Source organism: Centruroides sculpturatus, unplaced genomic scaffold (assembly GCF_000671375.1).
Source record: "Centruroides sculpturatus isolate CEXI.00-Female unplaced genomic scaffold, Cexi_2.0 scaffold375, whole genome shotgun sequence".
Lineage (NCBI taxonomy): Eukaryota > Metazoa > Arthropoda > Arachnida > Scorpiones > Buthidae > Centruroides > Centruroides sculpturatus.
The window spans coordinates 370,173-381,675 of NW_019384589.1; positions in this window are offsets into that span (position 1 = coordinate 370,173).

Consider the following 11,503-nt stretch of genomic DNA (forward strand, 5'->3'; position numbering starts at 1 on the left):
GCTTAATTATATTTAATTATGAGCAATTAAATATAAAAATACCGTTATTATATTTCATTACATTGGTAAACTTATCATCCCTTCACCTTCTTATCCTCTTCCTCATCACTTCATTCTCTCTACCCTGCATGGTTGTACTATATCATGCAGTTTTTTGTGGCTCCATTATGCAGAAACACCCCATTTATCTCTATATACATTTATATTAAGCATAAATTACACTAAAAATAGGCAGAATGGGTTAACGAACTTATGGAGCAGCTTCATAACGTTTTTCATCCCTGTAATTGCGTGATATACAGATAAAAAAACGCTGTCAAAAGTCACGAATTTATCATTTTTAGCATCCTTTCGAGTGCTAGTGAGGCATTTTATTAGCTCTGAAGTAGAAAAATGGTTGGAAATTTTTCATTATTTTTCCGCCTTGACGTAAAGAATTGCAACACGTGTCAAACAGTAAATCATTTCGTGATAAATACGGACAGGTCGAAGGTTATCGTTGTGTAAAGACGTTGCTACAAAATATAATTCATCCAGATAAATTGATAAATTCTTGTAATACTTTCAACTGTAAACATGTTGGAGTAACATATTACATTCTATTACACTTACATAAGATTTAAAAAAGAAATAAAACATCAACACGAAGACTCTGTTAGAAAGTGTTTAGGTAATTAATTTTCCTTAAAGTACGTCAGAAACAGCAGAGAATTTTGACATTACGAGCAGTTTTTTTAAATAGTTTGACATAAGTGACAGTCATTTGTTTTTTTATGTATCAAACAACAATTTCTCTTCATCTTCATCCAACAGGAGAAGGATGATCGATAACTTTATAAATTTTCCTTTTAATTCGATTAAAATGAATAAAATTTCAGTTAAATTCGTGGAAATTTCTTAAATTAAATAATACTGTCATTTAGGAATTTGAATAGTTGACTTTAAATGGAAGAGGAAGGTGACGACTGATGTATCAAGTTCTTTCCAACTCTAAGTATATCATTTTAGCCTCTTTTATAATGTATATATATACGTGTACACTTGTACACAAGCAACAATAGAAATTTGGTGAGTATATTTATGTATGAAAGAGGGTTGGTATTAGATTTAAGTAAAGAATTACAGCTGAGAGCATCACTATAACTAGCAAAAGATTAACTCCTGTTATAGATTATCTCGTGTAAATATATACATATAGACGAGAGCTATATATATATAGAAATATATATTTGTTAATATATATAAAGGTGATAATATGTAAATAAGAAAGATTATCCTTCCTTTTAACTAAACAATCAAACACCTGTCTAACTATTGACAGGTGAGATCAAGCTCATTTAATAGAGGAAAAAAAAACTTTATAGAGAATTCTTACATTTAATAAATGATTATTCATTTACTTTGTATGAAAATATAATATTTTATTAAATAGTTTTAAGAAAAATCAATACAATTTCAATACTGAAATGAAATAAAAAAGATAAGAAGGATGAGAGAAGGATGCTGAGTGGATAAAGTTCATTAAGAAATATATTTTACATGGATAATTCACTTATATTTTATCATAATGTTCAAGCGTTAATACATAAATTACTGATAATGATACTAATTTAAAAGCAGTAATTTCTAGATTCTTACATAATTTATTTACAGTGTCTGAGTAGATAAAACCACTGAAACTGGTAATTAGTTGTGGGTTCGCACCTGATCAACGTGCTGATAACGTGGAGTTTTACGGATTTTCTCACGTGTCAAACGCTTAAAGAGGAGTGTTTCCTATAATCTTTACGTTCCTAAATTCAAATGGGTGTCCAGTTTTTTACAAAAAATCCTCCTGGAGCATTTTGTGTTGCATTGCCTTATCTCATCCCTCCTCTCTCATTGATGATGCTTATGTTAAAATATTGAATCACAATCTTAAGTTATCATTAAGGTAATAAAATATAGCGTAATAAAAGAAGATAAATTAATTATTAATAAGTCTTTTAATGGTAATTAAGAATATTATGACGTAATTAAATTTTAATTGTAATTAAACTCTTCATAAATCTCACTTAAGTTTGCCTTATTTTTCTCTAATAGTTTGACCATTTAAAGCACGATTTATATATTATTTTTAGGTAAATTAATTAACCTGATTAATAATAAAAATATTTTAATAAATTAATTTGAATATTTACATCGTTAACACGCTGCAAGGACGAATTTGAAGCTGTGATTATTTATGAGAGAATCTAAGAATAATTAAACTTGACAGTAATTTAAGGCAAGTGTGACGTGTATAATTAGCTTAAATAATAAAAAGTCTTGTCAGTTATTTAAAAATTATTCGAAATTTATACTGTAATTAAGAGAATATTCGTGACGAAAGTAGTTTTATCGCACCGTCACGCGATGTAGAATTAATATATTCATCTAAATAATAAAATTAATATTCAGTTGCTGATCTTCTCTATGAAAACTTAAGCACCTGTAAATAGTTACATCAGCTATTTTAAATTATTTATCGAATAAAACATGATACATGACAGTCTGGTGCCTGCAGTGTAGCTTTTATACATACAGGATGGCCCTAAATTCAGCCTCTATAGTAACTCACTTAACATATAAGTTAACTAAATTTTGGGCTTCTTTGCACGTATAGAAATTATTTTTTTGATAGACTCTTAATCTTCAGCTTAATTTTATCCTATTTAGTAAATATTCTACTTATTTTAATGGTATTAAAATTATATTTTATGAGGTAGAATTGTTTTATAAGATGTTAAAGATGATGAGGTTTCTTCCATGAGATGCTGAAGATGATGAGAATTTTTGTATGAGGTGAGGAACCATCTACAAGATTATTAAAATGTTAAGGATTTTTAAATTAGATGCTCAAGATGATGAAGATTCTTCTGTAAGATGCATAGATAATGAGGATTCTTGTATAACACCTAAAAATAATGATGATCCTTGAATAACATTCATAAGATGATTAGGATTTTTGTATGGGTGAAGAACCATCTACAAGATGATAAAAATGTTAAGGATTTTCAAATGAGATGCCCAAGATGATGAAGATTCTTCTGTAAGATGCATAGATAATGAGGATTCTTGTATAACACCTTAAAATAATGATCATCCTTAAATAACATTCTTAAGATGATGAGGATTTTGTATGAGATGAGGAACCCTCTATAAGATGATTAAAATGTTAAGAATTCTTAAATGAGATGCCCAAGATGATGAAGATTCTTCTGTAAGATGATGCATAGATAATGACGATTCTTGTATAACACCTAAAAATAATGATAATCCTTGAATATCATGCTTAAGATGATGAGGATTTTTGTATAACCTGCTTAAGATGATGAATATTTTTGTATAACATGTTTAAAATGATGATGATTCTCGAATAACATGCTTAAAGATGATGATGATTCTCGAATTAGATACTAAAGATGAGATGTCTTCTATATTAACGAAGAAGAAAGAAAAGTATTTCTCGTACTCTTTATCTTTATTCTTTAAGTGTTTTTTTTTATTTTTAAAAGTTATATTTAGTATTTTTGTACTTTATATATTTTTTCCACCAAGTAGAAGTTTATAGAATATCCATTAACTGATTATATCAATGGAGAGATGGAGGATGATATTAATATCCACAATTAGATACGATATAATTTTTATTAATTGTTATAAATAAATATTTTATGCAAGATATATAATTAAAACCAGGTAATGTATTCAATTACCGACTAACATAATTAATAATTAAACTTTTATTTAGTTTCAATAATTTAATATTTGTCAATAGAAAAGCAAAAGATGCCAAATTATATTCGAATAAATGATATAATTCAATTAATTTTCTCAAATTATTACTCAATTTACTAACAATTTAAGCAACTTTCTAGACATTTAGGAACCATTTATACGCTAATTTAATTATAATTTGGTTATATGAAGAAGATAAAAGCTTTTAAAAATCTGATGAAAATACCCTATAATTTTTAAAGAAATTTCGAATTTAAAACGAATAAAAAAGTATTAGGCTGTTAATTGCTGACGTATACATTCCCATTATAGTCCATCTGTTTGTCTGTCCTTCCTTTAATCGACAGCAAAGTTAGATTTATTACTGGCATGACTCGATCGCTATCAGGAGAAGTTTGATATACAGGGGCAAGAAACCACTAAAATCCAATTAAAATATTATTATGATTTATTGTACATCTATGGTTTTTTGTGTTATCTTCATTATCTTCCTTACTTGCGGGACAAATCAATATTTGATTTGCTAAAATGCACTACGTAATACGGTTGATTATCATAAAATTTAAATGTAATAAAATTTATTTAACTTAATTTTTTAAGAATTTACATGTTAAGAATTTATCCACGTATTTTTCTTCCTTTTTTCCTATAAAAGGAGTAATTTTGATGGTAAAATTAAAGTTAAAAAGTAAGCAGTAAATCTAATTATATTTATCGAAACTTCACGTGTTAATAGTGTTTAAACAGACTGAAACACGTTTAATTTGTATAATATTATATGAAGATGATGATGTTAAGAAGTTGAAAAGATCAGGATAAGAAGGATGGTAAAGGAAAGATGGAAAGATGAGGATAAGAAGGATGATGGAAAGATGAGGATAAAAAGGATGATGGAGGGATGGAGATAAGAAGGATAATGGAAAGATGAGGATGAGAAGGATGATGGAGAGATGGAGCTGAGAAGAATGATAAAAGATGAGGATGAGAAGGATGATGGAAAGATGAGGATGAGAAAGATGATGGAAAGATGAGGATGAGAAAGATGATGGAAGATGAGGACGAGAAGAATGATGGAAAGATGAGGATGAGAAGGATGATGAAAAGATGAGAATAAGAAGGATGATGGAAAGATAAGAATGAGAAGGATGATGGAAAGATGAGGATGAGAAAGATGATGGAAGATGAGGACGAGAAGAATGATGGAAAGATGAGGATGAGAAGGATGATGAAAAGATGAGAATAAGAAGGATGATGGAAAGATAAGAATGAGAAGGATGATGGAAAGATGAGGATGAGAAGGATGAAGGAAAGTGAGTAAAATTCATCATACATCCTAATCATCTTCCATTTATACTCTCGAGAGTTATTTAAATGAAAAAAAACTAATATTATTTGATAAAATTGCCAAAAATATCGAAAAATATTAACCAGAAAAATCGTTAATGTGGACACATGCAGTGGAAAAATTCATATAAAAGAAACAAATGATGCGGAAATTTTTTCCAAATCTCTTGATTTTTTAGAAATAAATATGAGCATCAAGAGGATGACTTTACAAAACTTAAAAATAGTTTTTTTTCTATTTTATAAATAAAATGAAAATCATAATAATGTATTATTTAAGTATACCATCTTCGATATAGCGCTACTCGCATACAGCGCCAACGATTCATCCTGGTAAGAATTAAATAGCAGCGTCCATGAGTCGCACTAAATATAACATGCTTGCACTACAGTCGCCAAAATGCGTGACCTTTAAACTCTCAAACCTCATACTCCTTTATATATATTTTCGTATTTGCTAGCCTCTTACATTCTCTTCCTCATCATCATTCCTCCTCATAGAATTTGGATATTTTGTGGAGTACCTGAACTTTAGCACGGAATTTCTTAAAAATTAAGCTATTTTATTAATTTAAATTGTAAATTAGCAAGCTAAATAATATTTTAAATACGTTTACTCATCAATTGTAAAGACTTAATATGATTTTTTTCATCTTTATCTTTTGTTTATAATTAAATCTCTGCTGAATCAACCAATATAATTTCTACAAACATAAACTGTCAATCGCTAACTGATTATCATATAATATTGAATATTATGACATTACACCTCGTAATTATCATCATATAATTATCATACAGGCTCAAATTAAAGGATACAATTAAATCAAATTATTCAGTTTAACGCTTTATGAGTCACACGCCATAAAAATTAACACAAAACTATATTTTCTCAATGGAATGCTTCTGAAATTTATGAAATTTTAAGTGAAATTTATCGAATTTTAACTTTAAAACTTCTTAATACGTAAATTTTTGCAATTATTCACAAAATTAACATTAAAGGTTTCGTATTTATCCACATCTTTCCAATAGATTCCAATTAATCGAATGTTATTAGAAGATATTTCCTGATTAGTGATTAAGTGATTAACAATAAATCACTTAATACTGAGACTACACAAGTATAAATCTTGCAACTGTGAAGATGGAAGTGTTAAACTCCAACACAAACTTAAGGATGCAATTTATCCACAAATCAGAGAAATATTTAACGATTCGTAAACTGTATAAGGCACTCGTTTCTAGATTTTTAATGTTAATTCATTAATTATATATAGGATATTTTTAACTTATCAACATTTTCACATCTTCCAGCATCTCTCTAGATTAAATCCTCTCCATCTTCTTTCATCCTTCAACCTCTATCAGTTGCTCACATCCACATATGAAGAGAAAGTTGAGAATAATAATCGATAAATCTTACTTTTTTTACTAATTAAACTTTATCATGTAACATATTTAATTAATAATAAAGTTATTAAAATAACTAATTATTCATGTATTGAAAAGAGGAAGCATAAAGTTTATTAATTAAATGCAAACATGGTGATGTTGGATGATGCAGTATTCAACGTTTGAGAGCAAAGAAACGTCGCTTCAAGCATCCAAATTGTTTTAGTTATTAAATTCTTGTTAAACAAGGTGTTTACACTTGTAACTTACGACGTAATTAATCCCTAGAATTTATAAAAATTAAATATTATGCTTAATTTATGCGTAGATTAATTGTAATAAATCCCCAATTAAATTGCTATTTTTAGTTATAATTAGCAAATTTTATGACCAGTTTAATTGGATTAAAATCGAAATTACGTTCTGATGATGTATTTTTATTTATTTTCCTTCAAATTTCCTTTTTTTTCTACTTTCAATAAACGATTCTTAATCGGAATATCGAGTTTAATGATTACTTTTCTACTCTTAATTACTTTGAATTGATGAAAATTGAAAGACTTCTCAACTCTTTCTTATCTCTAAAATAAATTATCCCAAAGTAAGTGAAAATTAGAATAAATCCAACTTTTCTGGTAACAATTTTAGTGCATTTTATAAGAAAAAAAAATAAAAAAAACACTTAAAAAAATTCAATTTTTCTTCATATCTCAGCATATACAGATTCGATTTCCTGTAGATAAATAATACATTTCTGCGTGATTTTCTTTCCATTTTGATAGCTCATATCGGTTTTTTTACACATAAAAAGTAAAATATACTTTAAATTGATATCAAATATTAAATAACATTATCTGATGCACTTATCGATTGCTACTGATCAATTTTCTTACGTTATCAGCAAACGAAGATGCTGATATATGAGATTATTCAAGAGCTCTTTATGAGCTTATAAGGTCTAAATGCTATCGTAATAATTATTAGATAAATAAATATCCTGCACTCTTTATTATCCTTGCCTATTTTCTATAGATTTTCCATTACTTTCTCTATCCTAAATTCTTTATTTACCGAAGAAATAATCCGTAGAAACAAAATTATATTCGATATTCTTCATCAAACTACTTACGTATTTTCTAATTTGATGGTAAAGGAGATGCAAGAAGTAGAAAATCCTCTACTATAAAAAGTTAAGTGATGATTACATGAAGAAAATAAATCAATTTTAGCATCTTGTTTCGCTTAGGAATTAGAAATTATGTACTAAATCACATGAATTTGGTTAGAATAATCTTAAAAATCATTAAAATGTAAAGGATAATAGTGAAATGACGTGTTAAAAATGTCACAATGCCCTTAATTTTAGTAGTGTCTTGCCCCTGTACATTATACTTCTCCAGTTAACAATAAAGTCATGCCAGTCATCTATCTAACACCATTCTCGATGTTGAAGAAAGACAGCCAGACAGCCAGACAGCCAGACAGATAGACATAAAGACAGACTACAGAGGTAATTTATAGGTGTACAATTTTTGAAAATAGCAACCCAATGATAAATATAAAATTCAGGATATGTATAAAATATAGCCCAAAATTTTTGTAAATGTTGTGTTTTGTTATAATAATAATTTTTATTATAAAATAAACTATAATTTATACTATTTTATATAAAATATATAATAAAATTTAAAGAATAAATAAATAAATTAATGGTTATTTTAGAAATTATGACGAATGAAATTAATTCTATTACAGGATCATTAATATTTATAGGAAAAATAATATAAGTGCATTAAAATTTAATGATTAATAACTATTAAATATTAAAAATACTAAATTTGTAATAATTATTCAATATTTGTCTATAAATTATAAGAGAAATCATTGATGCATACTGTATCACGAATAAAACAGCTTGCCCCTGTAAAACACTCTTTCCCTTACATTAACCGCTCATTCAGTGCATGCAGACATTAAATTAAGAGTTTTGTCATAAATTTTTTCAAGCCGGAAACCTGTCTAACACGGAAATAGAATGAGCCAGAAATCTGCCTAACATAGAAATAAAATAAGCCCAAAACCTATGTAACATCGGAATGGAATAAGCCAAATACATGCCTTACATAAAATTAAAATCATCCAAAAATCTGTCTAACCTGGAAATAAAAAAGCCAAAAACCTGCCTAACGTAGGACTAGAATAAGCCAAAAACACATCTAACCTGGAAATCAAATAAGCCAGAAACCTGTCCATGGAAATGGAATAATCCGGAAATCTCTAACGTGAAAATGGATGAAACTAGAAACCTTTCTAACAGGGAAGAGAAGAAGCAGGTAACATGTGTAACACGGAAATGGAAAACTTTTCTATGCATTAATTATAAAATATAACCTGAGTAAAATAGACATTTGTATAATATTTAATGTTGTAACTTACGGGATCGAATCATGATTAATATCTCAGTAATGGTGAAGTATGTCTGTCAGTTTTATCTTTGTTAAAATGGCACTTTAATTATCTAGAATGTAACTCTAGCAATGCAATTTTATTCTAACTCTGTACAAAAATTAATTAATAAAAACATAAACCTGTATAAAACGACAAATTCCGGCTGGTAGAGCCATGTTCCTTTCTTAACAGGTCTTGCTGTACTGCTGTACTAAATGCAGTATTTATAATCATTAATTGTGATTTTTTTAAACGTAATTTTAATTTTTTCTAGTAAATTCTATATAAAAATACGGAATATTTATGACTTTCTTCAATGTAATAGTCATAAGAAATGTGTAGTGATGCTTTATCATGATTTTTATAGTGACAAATCACCTAAATTAACAAGAAAATTTAAAATATTAAAGATACTTCAACTTTATAATCCAAAGTTTTTAGTTTCCAGTCTATAAATTAAGTCAAAAATAAGTTATATCGATTTTGTTAGTCACTTCCTTGCAGTTCGTTTCTATATGCCCTGTGTAACATCATGGAAAGAATATCTTTTTATATAGGTTAATATGAAAGTTATGTAGTAGTCACGCTCTATATATCATGAACTACATGATATATCTTATTCAAAACAATCAGGATATTGGAAAAAAGTAGATTTATATATAGAAAATAACGGCGTAGATATTTATTTTAGCTTTATATAGTTATTATATACATTAAATTATGAATTTAAGGTACAAAGATGTGAAATCATATCTCAGCATATACAGATTCGATTTCCTGTAGATAAATAATACATTTCTGCGTGATTTTCTTTCCATTTTGATAGCTCATATCGGTTTTTTTACACATAAAAAGTAAAATATACTTTAAATTGATATCAAATATTAAATAACATTATCTGATGCACTTATCGATTGCTACTGATCAATTTTCTTACGTTATCAGCAAACGAAGATGCTGATATATGAGATTATTCAAGAGCTCTTTATGAGCTTATAAGGTCTAAATGCTATCGTAATAATTATTAGATAAATAAATATCCTGCACTCTTTATTATCCTTGCCTATTTTCTATAGATTTTCCATTACTTTCTCTATCCTAAATTCTTTATTTACCGAAGAAATAATCCGTAGAAACAAAATTATATTCGATATTCTTCATCAAACTACTTACGTATTTTCTAATTTGATGGTAAAGGAGATGCAAGAAGTAGAAAATCCTCTACTATAAAAAGTTAAGTGATGATTACATGAAGAAAATAAATCAATTTTAGCATCTTGTTTCGCTTAGGAATTAGAAATTATGTACTAAATCACATGAATTTGGTTAGAATAATCTTAAAAATCATTAAAATGTAAAGGATAATAGTGAAATGACGTGTTAAAAATGTCACAATGCCCTTAATTTTAGTAGTGTCTTGCCCCTGTACATTATACTTCTCCAGTTAACAATAAAGTCATGCCAGTCATCTATCTAACACCATTCTCGATGTTGAAGAAAGACAGCCAGACAGCCAGACAGCCAGACAGATAGACATAAAGACAGACTACAGAGGTAATTTATAGGTGTACAATTTTTGAAAATAGCAACCCAATGATAAATATAAAATTCAGGATATGTATAAAATATAGCCCAAAATTTTTGTAAATGTTGTGTTTTGTTATAATAATAATTTTTATTATAAAATAAACTATAATTTATACTATTTTATATAAAATATATAATAAAATTTAAAGAATAAATAAATAAATTAATGGTTATTTTAGAAATTATGACGAATGAAATTAATTCTATTACAGGATCATTAATATTTATAGGAAAAATAATATAAGTGCATTAAAATTTAATGATTAATAACTATTAAATATTAAAAATACTAAATTTGTAATAATTATTCAATATTTGTCTATAAATTATAAGAGAAATCATTGATGCATACTGTATCACGAATAAAACAGCTTGCCCCTGTAAAACACTCTTTCCCTTACATTAACCGCTCATTCAGTGCATGCAGACATTAAATTAAGAGTTTTGTCATAAATTTTTTCAAGCCGGAAACCTGTCTAACACGGAAATAGAATGAGCCAGAAATCTGCCTAACATAGAAATAAAATAAGCCCAAAACCTATGTAACATCGGAATGGAATAAGCCAAATACATGCCTTACATAAAATTAAAATCATCCAAAAATCTGTCTAACCTGGAAATAAAAAAGCCAAAAACCTGCCTAACGTAGGACTAGAATAAGCCAAAAACACATCTAACCTGGAAATCAAATAAGCCAGAAACCTGTCCATGGAAATGGAATAATCCGGAAATCTCTAACGTGAAAATGGATGAAACTAGAAACCTTTCTAACAGGGAAGAGAAGAAGCAGGTAACATGTGTAACACGGAAATGGAAAACTTTTCTATGCATTAATTATAAAATATAACCTGAGTAAAATAGACATTTGTATAATATTTAATGTTATAACTTACGGGATCGAATCATGATTAATATCTCAGTAATGGTGAAGTATGTCTGTCAGTTTTATCTTTGTTAAAATGGCACTTTA